This window comes from Aotus nancymaae, unplaced genomic scaffold (assembly GCF_030222135.1).
Source record: "Aotus nancymaae isolate 86718 unplaced genomic scaffold, 86718_ANA_hifiasm-v0.15.2.pri h1tg000036l, whole genome shotgun sequence".
NCBI classification, from domain to species: domain Eukaryota; kingdom Metazoa; phylum Chordata; class Mammalia; order Primates; family Aotidae; genus Aotus; species Aotus nancymaae.
Window position 1 is genome coordinate 58,753,491 of NW_026988450.1, and position 14,336 is coordinate 58,767,826.

At 36.7% G+C, this 14,336-nt stretch overlaps 1 pseudogene; it reads right to left on the reverse strand.

Annotated features, from left to right (window-relative positions):
- Positions 1–11,520: 11,520 nt before the first annotated feature.
- LOC135278208 (U2 spliceosomal RNA) lies at positions 11,521–11,641 on the reverse strand (annotated as a pseudogene).
- Positions 11,642–14,336: the final 2,695 nt, after the last annotated feature.

Sequence of the window (14,336 nt, forward strand, 5' to 3'; positions counted from 1 at the left end):
CTCAACCTTCAGCCCTTCTCCCTTCCGTGGAGGTTGTGGGTGGCGCTAAAAGATTCAACCCTGTAATCATGCCCTGGTATTTCTGGTGACCAGCTTTCATCTGGAAGCTACCCAGGAGTCCCTAGCCATCAGTCAACTTATTAGGATACAAAAAGACACTTACCACTTTGGAGAATCCAAGAGCTTGAGGAGTTATGTGCCAGGAAATATTACCATTATATTCTCATTATCACAAGTAGCCTATTGGCTAGAGCATATAAGTGAATTTTCCTACAGGAGTTTGCATGTTTTCCCCCTAATTTTTCTATCATCTGATATTATTATTTTTTTTTTTTGAGATGGAGTCTGGCTCTGTCACCAGGCTGGAGTGCAGTGGCGGGATCTCAGCTCACTGCAACCTCCGCCTCCTGGGTTCAAGTGATCCTTCTGCATCAGCCTCCCAAGTAGCTGGGACTACAGGCATGTGCCACCATGTCCAGCTATTTTTTTTGTGTGTTTTTAGTAGAGAAGGGGTTTCACCATGTTGGCCAGGATGGTCTCGATCTCTTGATCTCCTGATCTGCCCACCTCGGCCTCCCAAATTCTGGGATTATAGGTGTGAGCCACCGCGCCCGGCAATCTGATATTCTTTCTTTAGGACTTTTTTACTGGCAAATTTCCCAGGTTATTTAAAAGAAAGTATGATCCATATGTAAAGTCCATGGAATTGTTAAATTTATAATATTATAGGTCATGATAGGTAAGGTTTCCCAGATTCAGAGTCTGAGATGGGCAAGTGATTTATTGAGGAAGTGACAGGGCACCAATTTTTATCACAGAGATTCCCCCATTTTAAAGAACTAGGGATGAAATTTTGTATCTCTGCATCAAAAAATCACTTTCTGTGGGTTTCCCATGAGGCAGGGGGTAAGGAGGCTCCCACTGGTTGAGGAAAATTCTCCACAGAAAGAACAGATGTGATTCATTAGCAGACAACACAGTCACTGCAAGATGAGCAAAAGGGACCTGGAAGGGAACTGTCAGGGAGGAAATACGATTTCTCCTCAACTCTCATAAGTTCATAGTTGGGACACAACCCAGTAACAAAAGACAGATTAACAAGAGAAAAACAGCAAGTTTATTAATGTGTGTAGTACACATCATACAGGAAAAACCTCAATGAATGGGAACTAAAGGCAGTGGCTTAGGGCTCTGGCCTATGTAGCATGTTTAACAAAGAACAATAAATTTGTGGGAAAATGACTGAACAAAGGAAAGCAGTTTTACGCTTCCAAAGGCAGGAAATTGTGGGAAGAAACTAATGGAGTTAGACTTGTGTGTAGATTCCTCTGGTGCCATCGCTGAACTAAGAGTTATCTTCAGTAAAGAATTTATATCTTGTCTTTAGGCAGAAAAGGGAGAGGATAGAAAGAATTCTTTCTCTATTGGCTGCTTCCTAATTGACTGTAGCTAGAAAATTCTTCATGCTCTGGTGAGGCACATTCTGGTCTCCCAGGGCACTGACAGTGGTTTCTGCATGTGCCATTGTTCCAAGGGTCAGCCACAAAGAAGATGAAGCTTCTCTTTCTATTTCTGGTCACTGGATTTTAAAAATAAAGTAGCCTTTCTGATTATGAGTAAATGAGCATTCAATGTCACAAAGAACTATTATGTTTGAAAAAAGATATCTGACAAAACAAAAGTCCTTAATAGCTGTGCTTCCCATGACGTGTTAATTTTACATTTAGCAGAAAGTAAGTACTAAGCACATACTGTCTGTACTTAGAGGTGTTTATCAAAAATATAACTTCTTCCCAGAGGTAGTATAGTATGCTAATTATCCACCAGAGTTGCTTTTTTGTTCAAATCCCCAACAACCTGAGCTGTAATGGAAGTTGTCAGTCTAGAAAAAGAAGCCAATTTAAAACTTATTAATAGGAAAAGCAACAGCTGTTATAAATAGTGCATCATATGTCTTTCAAGTATGGTTTAAGGTGCTCCTGAGACTGAAAGGTATTGGGATTATAGGAAAGTTTAGTAACACATCCATTCAAAATTAAACTACAAATTTCAATTTAATTCAGTTTTACAGTAATACATTAATGCTCAATGACTAACACTGTTCTGGGTTTGGTGGAGAACCAACATAAAGAAAGCCCTTAGTGGATCTTACAGTTTTCTACCATTACTAGAATATTAATACAATAAATTAAATTTTTATTTTTGAGAGTTTTTTTTTTTAAAAAATATATATATATATCCTGAGTCCTAATGTACAACGTTCACTCACCTTACAGTTAAGCTGTGGTTAACTTTTGTAATTCAAAACATGATCATGATAAAATATGTTCAGAGAAAATTAAAGTTATAGCCATAAAACACAGAAATTTTTTTTTAAAGTAGAGATGTACGATTGTGTTTGAAAAGTCTAATGACCTAGAGTTCTGTCTTTAAAATAAGGGTTTGGTTAAACAGAATTGGTTATCTATTTTTCACCTGGAATCTTAAATTTTTATAGACTGTAATAGTGTAGTGTATTAGTCTGTTTTCATGCCACTGATAAAGACATACCAGAGACTGGGTAATCTATACAGGAAAAAGAGTTTAATCGAACTTACAGTTCCACATGGCTGGGGAGGCCTCACAATCATGGTAGAAAGTGAAAGGCACGTCTTACATAGCAGCAGGCAAGAGAACCAAGCAAAACAGTTTTCCCCTTATCAAAACATCAGGCCTCATGAGGCTTATTCACTACCATGAGAATAGTATGGGAGAAACTGCCCCCATGATCCAATGATCTCCCACTGGGTCCCTCCCACAACACATGGGAATTATGAGAGTACAATTCAAGATGAGATTTGGGTGGGGACACAGAGCCAACCATATCAAGTAGCATTGCAGATGCAGCAGTCACGAAAAGCCATTGCTCAGATCTCCAGCTGCAGAGGGCATGGCTAACTTATAGTTTCATCTGCTGCCCCAGTGGATTTGACACTGTCTTTGCTAAGGGCATACTTCTTGCTAGCTACCCTCAGCTAATGACTGAGCACAGCAAAGGTACTAAGGCAAGCCCATTATTCCTAGATGCTGGACTCTTCCTGTGTCTTTGGATCAAGGACCTGCCCCATCTTTTGGTTAGTTCAACTGTTCTTAGAACTATGCTGCTAGTGTTGCTATTTGTGATTCTTCATACGTTGTCCTCTTTACTTCCCTCCCTCCCTCCTTACATGGAGTCATTCTGAAGTTTTCCTCTACCTTCTCCTGTTCCCTTTTCAAATAAATCTCTTGCATGCATAATCTCATATTGGTATGTGTTTCTCAGCAGACCTAAATAAACACAATGGTTATTAGAGGGATCCAAGAAAGCAGGTGATAGGACGAGGATGTGAGACTAGCTCACCAAGCACCTAGTGGGCAAAGAAGATGCCATCCTCAGCTATCATCCCTGGCACAAATTGGTGACTCAGTTGCTAAATATTTCACCAATGGTAACTTGGGAAAGCATACCAAGAAGGGGAATGCCCTCAAAGGTGTGATGAGTCAGATATTTGAGAGGTAGGGAAGTGGGGGGAATGTTTACGAAGACAGCAGCATTGGCTTGTTAGTACCAAGTTGTATTGTCATCCTACAGAGGAATAATGAGAAACTGAGAGCTATTAAAAGCTAAGTGTGGGAACCAGAAAGCCTCTTTGGTAGCTTCTAATGAGTCCCTTATCTTCGGAGTAGAAGAGCAGACACAACTGCACAGCAAAACAAAGATTTGACAGAGTCACAGAACTCCAGAGACATTTGAATGTTCATCATTTAAGACAGGTCTGTTATGCTAAATTCAGGGTTCTGGAGTGGAAACCCAGAATGCAGAAACATAGAAAGGACATTTGGGGTGAAACTCCTGCATAGATTGGCTCTGGAGATCGTCTAGAAAAGTAGGTAACCTTTTGCTAGAATGCTCTGCAGAGGCCTTATCCACATAAGATAACAGGTGTCTCACTCAGGAACTCTTCCTTGTTCCTCTTCTGACTCCCAGGTTAATTAAGGTTAAATTCCGGCATATCCCATCTGCTGGGCCTGATAAGGGAAAGATTGTAATCTGAAGGCACAATGAAACGGAGTTATAATGTACTGGTAGGGGCCAAGGGAGTATGCCTGAGAGTAGATTTTCAGGGTGCTTCATAAAAGAGCTAGAATGTAAGATAGGACAAATAATAATTTATTAGTTTGGTGGCACTTTCTTTGGAAAGGGAATTTAAAACCCTGTCAAGAACCATAGGGGATAAGATACATTTACTATTAAAGTGGCTCCTTGGAAACTTAGTAAAATTGAGAACTGGTGCTGAGCCCCCAATATGACATGCTTCCTTAAGAAGACCAACAAGTCAGTTTGTGGCAATCAACTACATAATAATATACATATAGTATAACCCTCTGTCCTGGAAGGGCCAGTAATTTGCCTTCACAGGGATAGATTAATATTCTGTATGTAAGTTGGTCTTCCCTGCCCACAGAGCTCAGGCAGCACTACTATTGTGGGACTATGGGATGCCTGTCCACAGACATTGAATCTCACATTCCACAGACATTGAATCCCACATTCCACACAACATGACGATGTGGAGAAGTAGTTTCACGGGATCCACTGATTAGATCACATACCATACCATGCAGGGAGGAGCTGTCATTACTGAATGCTGGAATACCCTGCCAAAGGCAAAGTTTTAGAAGTAACATTCTGAAAGAATGAGGTGTCATTGTTCAGGATACAATGTATGTATTAAACCAGAGACCTGGTTAAATGCAGTGCTGTGTCCCTAGTAAGCAGACACGTTCAGAAACAAAGGAGTTTAAGCAGAAATGGCCCAACCTACTGCCCTTCCCAATAACTCTGTATTTCCTGTCCCACTACTCTACACTTGCAAGGTCGAAGGTCTTGGGCCCTAAAACAGACTCACTCTTGGCAGGGGACATAGCAAGTTTCCCATTGAACCATAAGTGTCATCTGCTATTAGGTTACCTGACACTTTTTATGTCCCAGAATCTGTACGGAAGGGGTCATCATCATGGCAGAGGTTAACAACTCTGACCAGGAGGAGGATATAGGCCACTTTTATGCAATGGGACAGGGAGAAATATTTGTGATGCTCATGTGATCTTTGGTTGCCTGCCACTACTACCTTGCCCTATTGAAACAATGAATGAACAAGAACAACAATGTAAAGTGAAAAAAGTATGATTACTGAGTGCTCACACCCCTCCAAAAGGAGGTTTTGGGTCACAGTTGTTACCCAGGCCTCTTGAGGTAATAGGTGAAGTTATAAGAAATTTAGAATGGAAGTGGAGACAGGCGAGCATGAGTACCAGTTGTGGCCCTGCAGCCAACTTTAATGATGAGGCTCTAGTTCATCTCACTAACTTCCCTCTTTTAGGCTTCTCTTTGAGAAGAGAGTCCCACAACAGCTGTGGAGGGGCATCCTCCAGACCTTCATGGAGTGCCAGATCTGTACTGCCCCAAGGTAGGCTTTGGCAGCTATGGCAATTTACTGCAGAGATTTCCTGCTGCAGGGAGGATAGCGGCATGATGGCTCCTGCTGCTGCTCTGAATCTACCACTGCATTTGTACTGACACAATGCTTTCCACTGGATGCTCCTGCTTAATGACTGGACATGGCAGCAAATCTAGGGCAGGGCCCCTCTGGTGAGATGTGGGACAACTCATATGGGTGATGTATGAAATATTAAAAATAATTCATATACGTATAAATATATACACACATACAAATACACATATATGTAAAAGAAAAAAACTTAGTTTCTATTCTTCCCTTAATGAGTTTTAAATATTCAAACTCCAGATATTTCACAATTAAAAATGGGCAGAAGATGTATATGTAGTGATATACATAACCAATAAATTATATACATGTACGTTTGTGTAGTGATATACATAGCCAATAAATTAATGAAATATTTTGTTCTCTCATAATTAAAGAAATTTAAAAAGAATCTCCCATGATTAAAGAAATAATAGAAACTACAAGATATACATATAATTTTCTCACCTTCCAGATTTACCAAAATTGGTTGAACTTATCCAGCATCAGAGAGGATATTGGGATGTTGGGTAAGCTCATATGATATTTTGGGGAGTATTAATTGTTGAAAACGTTGGGAAGGACAATTTCTATTGTTTATCAAAATTTTAAGTGATATTTCCTTTGATTCAACAATTCTGGCCAGTTGCTTACTCTTGTAATCCCAGCACTTTGGGAGGCTGAGGTAAAAGGATTGCTTGAGCCCAGGAGTTCAAGATCAGCTGGCAACATAGTGAGATCCTTTCTGTACAAAAAAATTTAAAAAGTTTGCCAGGTGTGGTGGTGCATGCTGGTAGCCCTAGCTCCTTGGGAGGCTAAGGTGAGAGGATCGCTTGAGCCCAGAAGGTTGAGGCTGCAGTGAGTTGTGATCGTGCCACTGTGCTTCAGCTTTGGTGACAGAGTGAGACTCTGTCTCTCTAAAAGTAAAATGAAATTAAATAAATAAAAATCCTATGGCTAAGAAGGTTTCATAGTTTCATAAGTTCAAGGACATTGAACTGCACCATTGTTTAAATAGCATAAGCTTTGCGGTGACTAATACTGATTGTTTAATCTGTATCAAACACTGTTCTAAGCACTTTACATGTATTAGCTTATTTGATTTCAAAAATCCTATGAGATGGGTAACTTATTACTCATATTTTACAGATGAGAAAAGTTAGACACAGAAAAGCTGTTACTTGTCTAAGATCTAGTTAGTGATGGAGATGGAATTGGACCCAGATAGTGTAGCTCTGTTGCCATGCTCTTAATCACTATATACATTACTTCTTGGTACGTTGTGGCAGATTCATAATTGCTTAACTACAATTCTGAATTTCAAATCCCATAACTAAAAACTGTTTTTGTAACTAATTTGGTGGAAAATCTGACCTAACCGAACTCATATGACAGCAGAACATGAAATTAATTGACATGAAGCTATTTATAGTTATTATTCATCTCATTTACTGTTATATTAATTAATGATTCAGTGCAGAAATATTAATGTGTTCAATTATAGAATGATGTCCCGTACTGTGCTGAGGATGTTCTATAATGTATGACATATAAACTCTTTATGGACAGCCTAGACAGATACTTAGGAGTTAAAATTAACAATGATGGAATATTGGGTGAGGAGTGAGGGAGTCAGAGGTTTGAAGAGACTCAAGGGTTAACAACTTACATTGATCATTCACTGAATTAGGAAACATTGCAATGGGATGGGTTTGGAGAAAATGCTAGTTCAGTTTGGTGTCTCTCTGAGACATCAGCAGTATATCAAGTAAGTAGATATATTGATGTGGGAGTCAAGGATAGCTCTCTGCTGGGAAACACAATTTGTATTTCCGTAGTAGGATCTGTGAAATTCTGCTGAAATAAGAAGTAAGACAGGACTGACTAAACTACTTGTAGGGTATAGATAATGTTAGTAAAAATTGTTTATGTGGGATGTTACTGATAGAATCCTGGACTAGGAAGTGAGTAGTACAGTGGAGATGAAGATAAAAATACAGTTGATGTTTTTAAGAAGTTTGGCTATTAAGAGTAGAGAGACAAAAGTGGTAGCTGGAGGAGGCTGTGAGGCTAGAGGGAAGATTATTAAGACTTGAGCATACTTAAGCACACAAGAGGCCAGTCATGGTGGCTCACACGTGTAATCCCAGCACTTTGGGATGCTGAGGCCAGCAGATCACTTGGGATCAGGAGTTCAAGGCCAACATGGTGAATCTCTGTCTCTACTAAAAAACCAAAAATTAGCTCGGTGTGGTGGCAGGCACTTGGAATCCCAGCTACTCGGGAGGCTTAGGCAGAAGACTCACATAAACCCAGGAGGTAGAGTTTGCAGTGAGCCGAGATTGCACCACTGCCCTCCAGCCTGGGTGACAGAGTAAGACTCTGTCTCAAAAGAAAAAGGAAAAAAAAAAAAAAAAGAACATAAGACGGCAAAGGCATACTCAGTGTTCAGGTTTTGAGTAAATGTGGTGGAATAGGATCTAGAATGCTAATGGTGTGATAGGCCTTAGGAGGAGGAAACGGTATTCAGTGATTTTAGGAAGGAAGGAGGATAGCATGTGTGTAGATTCTTATGTACAGAGGTCTCAATGTTTTAAATCAAGAAGATAAAAAGATTCCATCAGCTCCAAGTTAGTGCCTCATCTTCTGGGCCATAGGTGTGGGGTACACTTGGAGGTTTCATGAGAGGAGAAAAGTTTTGAAATAACTCTTGCCAATTGAGGTGGATCATTAAACAGATTAGCAGACTATTGCCATGCTAATTTGAGAGTCTGTTAAAATAAGAGTTAATGGTTTATTTTGATACCAAATTGCAGCACTTTCTCTAGCAAGGCTTTCTCCTAGTAAGGCTATTAGGGTACAAAAGTATAAACACCTGCTATACAGAGGACTATGTCCCATCAAGAAGATCTATTCTTGTTGAATTAAGGAAAATTAGCTGCTAAACCCAAAAAAGTACAATTGCTCATTTCTAAATAATCATTTTAGCTAAAATACTAAAATGAAAGTTTTAGAATGGAGTATAAACAGAGCTTGGACTCATGGGTCAGGTGGCCTTGGTTGGAATTACAGCTCTGCATTTACTTATCTGAACATCCTTGGACAAATTGGTTAACTTTCCAGTGCTGCCACTGTCTCATCTGAAAATTGGGTTAATAATGGAAAATAAAACAGTGCTTACACATAGTAAGTGCTCAAAAGTGTGACATCCTGCTCAGAGCCTCATAAAGAGTAGGTCAAGGAACCAACAAAGCAGACAGTCTGGCTTGAGTCTAGGTTCTTAAACATTATTCAGAGACTGTTCAGAAAGCCCAAATGTTAACTGCAATTTAAAAAATTTATAGACATCACCTAAAGAAGTATGACTTTTTAAAGTATGCTTTCATTATTTGTTCATTCAAAATCAATAAAGAATGAATACCTTATAAAACATTCTCTTTCATGACTGTCCTTGGGTGATACAATGGATTGACATTTTTATAACAATAGGCTGCATCTAGATTTCACTCAACATGGTGGCATTTAGATTTCAATAAATGTGAGTGTGTGATACTATATCTATTAGCACAAAACTAAGTCTCTTAGGAAAACACAATGGTCATTTGAATGGATAAAATTGGTATATAATAGAAAAATTCGTGTTTGGTATCTTTCAAGAAAAACTGTTACCCACATCAGTTTTTAGGCTTTGAAACCAAATCTACAAAATAATCACATTTTCATAACAATTATACTGTTTTTTTTGTTAGACAGAAGGATAACATAATATATCAGTCCATATCTATATACCTAACTTCCTGTGGTGTATCTTAAACATAAGAAAAAGAAGTCAATTGAAGAATTATGGGACAAAAAGCACTGATTTTCTTTTACTCCAATTAGTAGGGTCAAGTCAAAAGTGAAAACTTTAAAAGGAAAGATAAAAGTGAATACCAGTAAACAGGAACTATACCAAAAAATCCTTCTAGAATACACTAAAGCTATCCAAAGAGATAAATGTCCTCTAAACATTTTTTTAAAAATAGAATAAAACAAAAGTTTAGGAAAATTAGAATTGGGTCCTATTTAGTCAGATTTTAAAATTTCACTAATTTTAGGAACCATTTTCTGTCAAATCATATAAACACAATAATACAGTTTATACTGAAGTACTATGTTACATCTTTAAAAAATGAAGAATAAGTTTAAGTAGTGGAATCACGCACAAGCCTTTTGATTTTACTAAATCCTCTTTCCAATTCCCGCAGCTTGACTGACATCACTAATAACCTTCTTATTTTGAAAGCTCAAAAGTCTCATAATTATTATTACAGTATCCATCGTATTTCTCTTTTTATATTATTTTAGATTATGCTACTTTCTTTTGTCCCTTAAATGTGGCTCCCTCTAGGGATACTCTTTGGCCTCGTTTCAATTTTTCTGCCCATTTCCTCTAGCGATTGTTACAGATTGAATTTCATATGTGAAAATAAGTAATTCACAATCTAAGTTGTTGGAACTTTAAAATATTTTGAGCCTTGGGGAATGTAATTATGAGATCTGAGCCACATAAACAGCAGCCTAACCTAAGCAGCTGTAATATTTGTTTTCCTGATTATATGTTAGCATTTTTACTTACATTGTTTTATAAAGTATTGTAAATGACTGAGGGGTGTAATTACAAATTATCTCCCCTCTTTTCTCTCTCTCACAAAGACTTTATGACTATCACATTAAGATGGAATGTTAAATACACTTTTAAAAATTAGAAATAAAAATAAGATGTATGGAAAAGAAGATAAACTGCAGCTGAATTGTTATATCTCATAAACTAGCCTTGTATAGAAAATGGTATAATCCTACAAAATTTCATTGTTTTCTGCCTATATAAGTGAACCTTAACTTTTAACTTTGGAGTACTGACCGCATTCCTTTGGAGTCTGTTATCTAAATGGCTATTCTTAGCTTTGCACTTGAATAAACTCTTTTAATCTAAATTCTGATCCTTTCAATTATTTACAGTTCTAATTGTTCACAGGAGTGACATTGTGTCACATTTGCTCTGTTATATAGCCTATTCAAAGGAGTCGCTTCAAATCACCTTTTCCATATTTTCATGGTTAGCTAATATTTTAAGATGAACCTAGGTTCATAAGTGAGTCTATGTTTTTCCTTTTTTCTATCTCTTTTTCTGTTTTTTTGTAATTTATAAAATCAATAGAAATCAAAAAATATTTTAGGCTTAACCAAAAACATAGGATCTTTATGATGAAAATGGATATGTAGAAAGACATTTCATGATCTAGGGTGGATTACTTAGTATTATATAAATATAAATTCTTAAATTATATATTACTTACAAAGAAATAAAAATAATATGCAAATAAAAATATTATAAAGAGAGTACTAAAAGCAGCATAAATTAGTTCAAGAACAGAACAGATCAATGCAAAAATATTAGAGAACAACAGAGACAGACCGCTGTACAAAGGTAATTTGTGGAGATATACAGACATACTCAAGAATGACCCGTAAGTCCATGGGAAATAGCTGTGTTGTAAAAAACTAAGTAAGACTGTCTAACTCTATGGAAAAATAATAAAATTTAATTCTTACTAAGTACAAGGTTATCTATTTAAATTAAACCTCACTATGAAAGTTAAAACAAAAACTATTCATGAAAAAGTCTCCTACCTAATAAAGAAAAACATCTTACATTTTCAAAGCATAACCCATAAGGCAAATAAATTGATGAATTTAATTCCATTCAAATAAAACACTTCTTTCAAAAAGGGAAGAAGTTAATAGACAAATGACATAATGACAGAAGAGATTTACAATCTTAGAACCCACTAAGGTGTTAAGATTTCTTAGTCATCTAAAATGTCTTTACAAAAAATTATTTAGTTTACTAAAGTTTTTAAAATGGAATTTTATTCTTTTACCATAAATGTATATTAATTTATCATTTTAAAATGATTATTGCAAGGTAGGTTGTATGAATGTATAACACCAGTGGAGAAAATAAACATTGTGTTTTAAACTGATAAGAGCAGATACTACACTTGATCTTAGCCAAAAGGCTGAGAAACTATTAACATTGTGTTTTATAGAGTATGGTACAAGGGCCATTCCCATTAGAATCTCAAAACTTGGTTAAAACTGCAGATTCCCAGTTCTACACCAATCCTATTTAAATTCACTGTGGTACTGGATAGTTTACCCCCCGACACTGTAGGAAGTGAGTTTTGTTCTTTCTCCTAGCTATCACTGTAGTGAGTAAGTAAATTAGTTTCTTCCTAGAAAACTCTACAGGGATGTACAATTTCTTGCAAATGTTGATTCTAAAATTTGTTCTCCAAAAATTATTACCATTCTTTAGCTACTTGCAATTACTTCCTTGGTAATTTAATTGTGTTTTCTCTGTAGAGGAGGTACAGTTGATTTTATGGAACTCTGTTTCCTTTGGACAGGTTGAACTATTTAATTTTCATGAGTAGCTATATGTTTTAAAATCCATATTCCAAAAAATTGCTTTTTTTTCTCATACTATGCCCTATCCTAAATGATATTGCTGGTGGAAGGATGAGCAGAAAAGTAGGTACAGAAAATGAGAAAAATTAAAACATTTGGGGGAATAAAGGTGGCCATTTTCCCATAATGATGCTTTAGACTTTGGTGGTTCTGAGTGCCTACTTCTTAAGAATAGGTATCTCTTACCAATGTTCAAATTGGAAAATTTAAAAAGAGTCTTAGGATTAAAGAGAAGAGCATTTTTTAAATATTGTTATAATCCTGCTACCATCTTGGTAGCTACTTTGCTGATTACCTCTTAGGGTGATCAATGTTGATTTTCAAGTGATTAGAGAAGATTAGGGGTATTCAAACTTTCTGTAAAGGGCCAGAAGATAAATATTTTAAATTTTGTGGGCCATATGCTCTCTGTCACAATCACTCAACTCTGCCATTGTAGTGTGAAAATAGCCATAGACAATACACAAACAACAGACATGGCTTTGTTCCAATAAAACTTTATAAGAACAGATGGTAGATTTGGCCCAGAGCCATAGTTTCCATCCTCTGGTCCAGATATAAAACACGCTGGCTCATGTTTGGTTGTGGTATGTGGATCAGGATTGGTTATCCATCCATAAAGATCAAGAGTCAGGAGCTCAGCAGAGGAACTTGCATTGGTAACAGAAAAATAAATGTCTTAGGAGAGAGAGAGAGACTTACCCACAAAATAAAGCCAGGGTTCATTGAATGGAAGTGTGTTGTTTACAGTGACAAATTAATGCCCTTACAGCATTAAAAAAAGATAAACGAGTGGGTTTCTATTTCCATGGAGATTTTATGTAACACAATGGCCTTTTCACTATGCCATTTTATGTAATTACCATCACCACAGAGGCTATTAATTCAATATAATCAAGGAATGTAAAGGTCAGCTAACATTGTGCTATATCCATCACTAAATATTTCTCGACATTTTTCCATATTTTATAATTGAGTTTTCTTGTCAGACTTTTCAACATTATTTTGAGATTTGGCTGTTCCTGCCGAAATGAAATGAAATTATTAATAAGAAACAGCATTCATGCACATTAAAAATTCCATTTAATATATTTTTTTCTGTTAATTAAGCAGAAGAGGCTTTCATTTATTTCAAATGTACTCATGCTTGCTGTGGGTAAATGGAAGGAACATCACTTATTGATTTCAGTCAGAATTAATAAGCAATAGTTACTTGTGAGCCCATGTTCTTCTGTCATCTTTCTTATTCTCTTGCCCAGTGACCCAAACCACCATTATAATGGCCTTCCTTTGTACATTTATCATGTCTTTACTGATTGGACTGTATTTGAAAGTTAGGCCCTTTGAGCTTGTAACCCTGACTTTCACATGTCAGCCACATATATAGTGTTGTGTTTTTAAAACATGGCACTCTCTTAGTCTCCAGTTTCTCCACAAGTGAAATAAACTTGGAAGTAATATTTTTATATAATATATTGACACTTAAAAATAAACATATTAAAAATTACTCAACAGGGAAAATAAAAATTGCTAAAAACACCATCTTATTATTCAGTCCCAAGCCTGAAAGAATTTCCTAGAGGTCTCGGTTTATCTTCCTAAAATCTATGTTTAAAGCATGCCAGAAAACTGTGGGCTAATTTTATGAAATTTGTTGGAAAGCAGATTGAATTTCATCATGTCACTATTCATTTGAGGGGTAGTATACTCAGTGTGCTACAGTGCACTGACAGAAGCAAACAACAACCTACAGGTCACGTGATTACCAGTGCTTACCTCCTCTACTTCACAGGACTTATACGTTTTTTCCCGTTTATTTCGCAATCTCGATTTTCTCTTTTTCTCCAAATCCAGTTTCATCACTGGAGTTTAATCACTCATTGTTACCTAGTTTACTGAGTTTATCTTCTGACTAGTTGTCAAAACATCAGCCTTGACTTCTGTAATTCATCCTTCGCACTATCATCAAAATGACTTTTCTTACTTGCAAAAATGATTATGTTACTTTCCTGCTCAAAAGTCTTCAAAGATTTCTAATTGTTTACAGGAAGAAAACAATTTAGACTCCTAGGCATGCTATTTTAGGCAGTAGCACGCTATTTTAGGCATGTTGTCTTTGGAAAGCAGAGCTTAAGGCAAAGATCTTCATGCACATGGTTTATTTGGGAAGTGATCCAGGGAGCAAGAAACTTTTGAGGAATCTTAGGTTCTCAGATTCTCAAATGTATTGAACTCCTTGCTGCAGACTAAAATGGG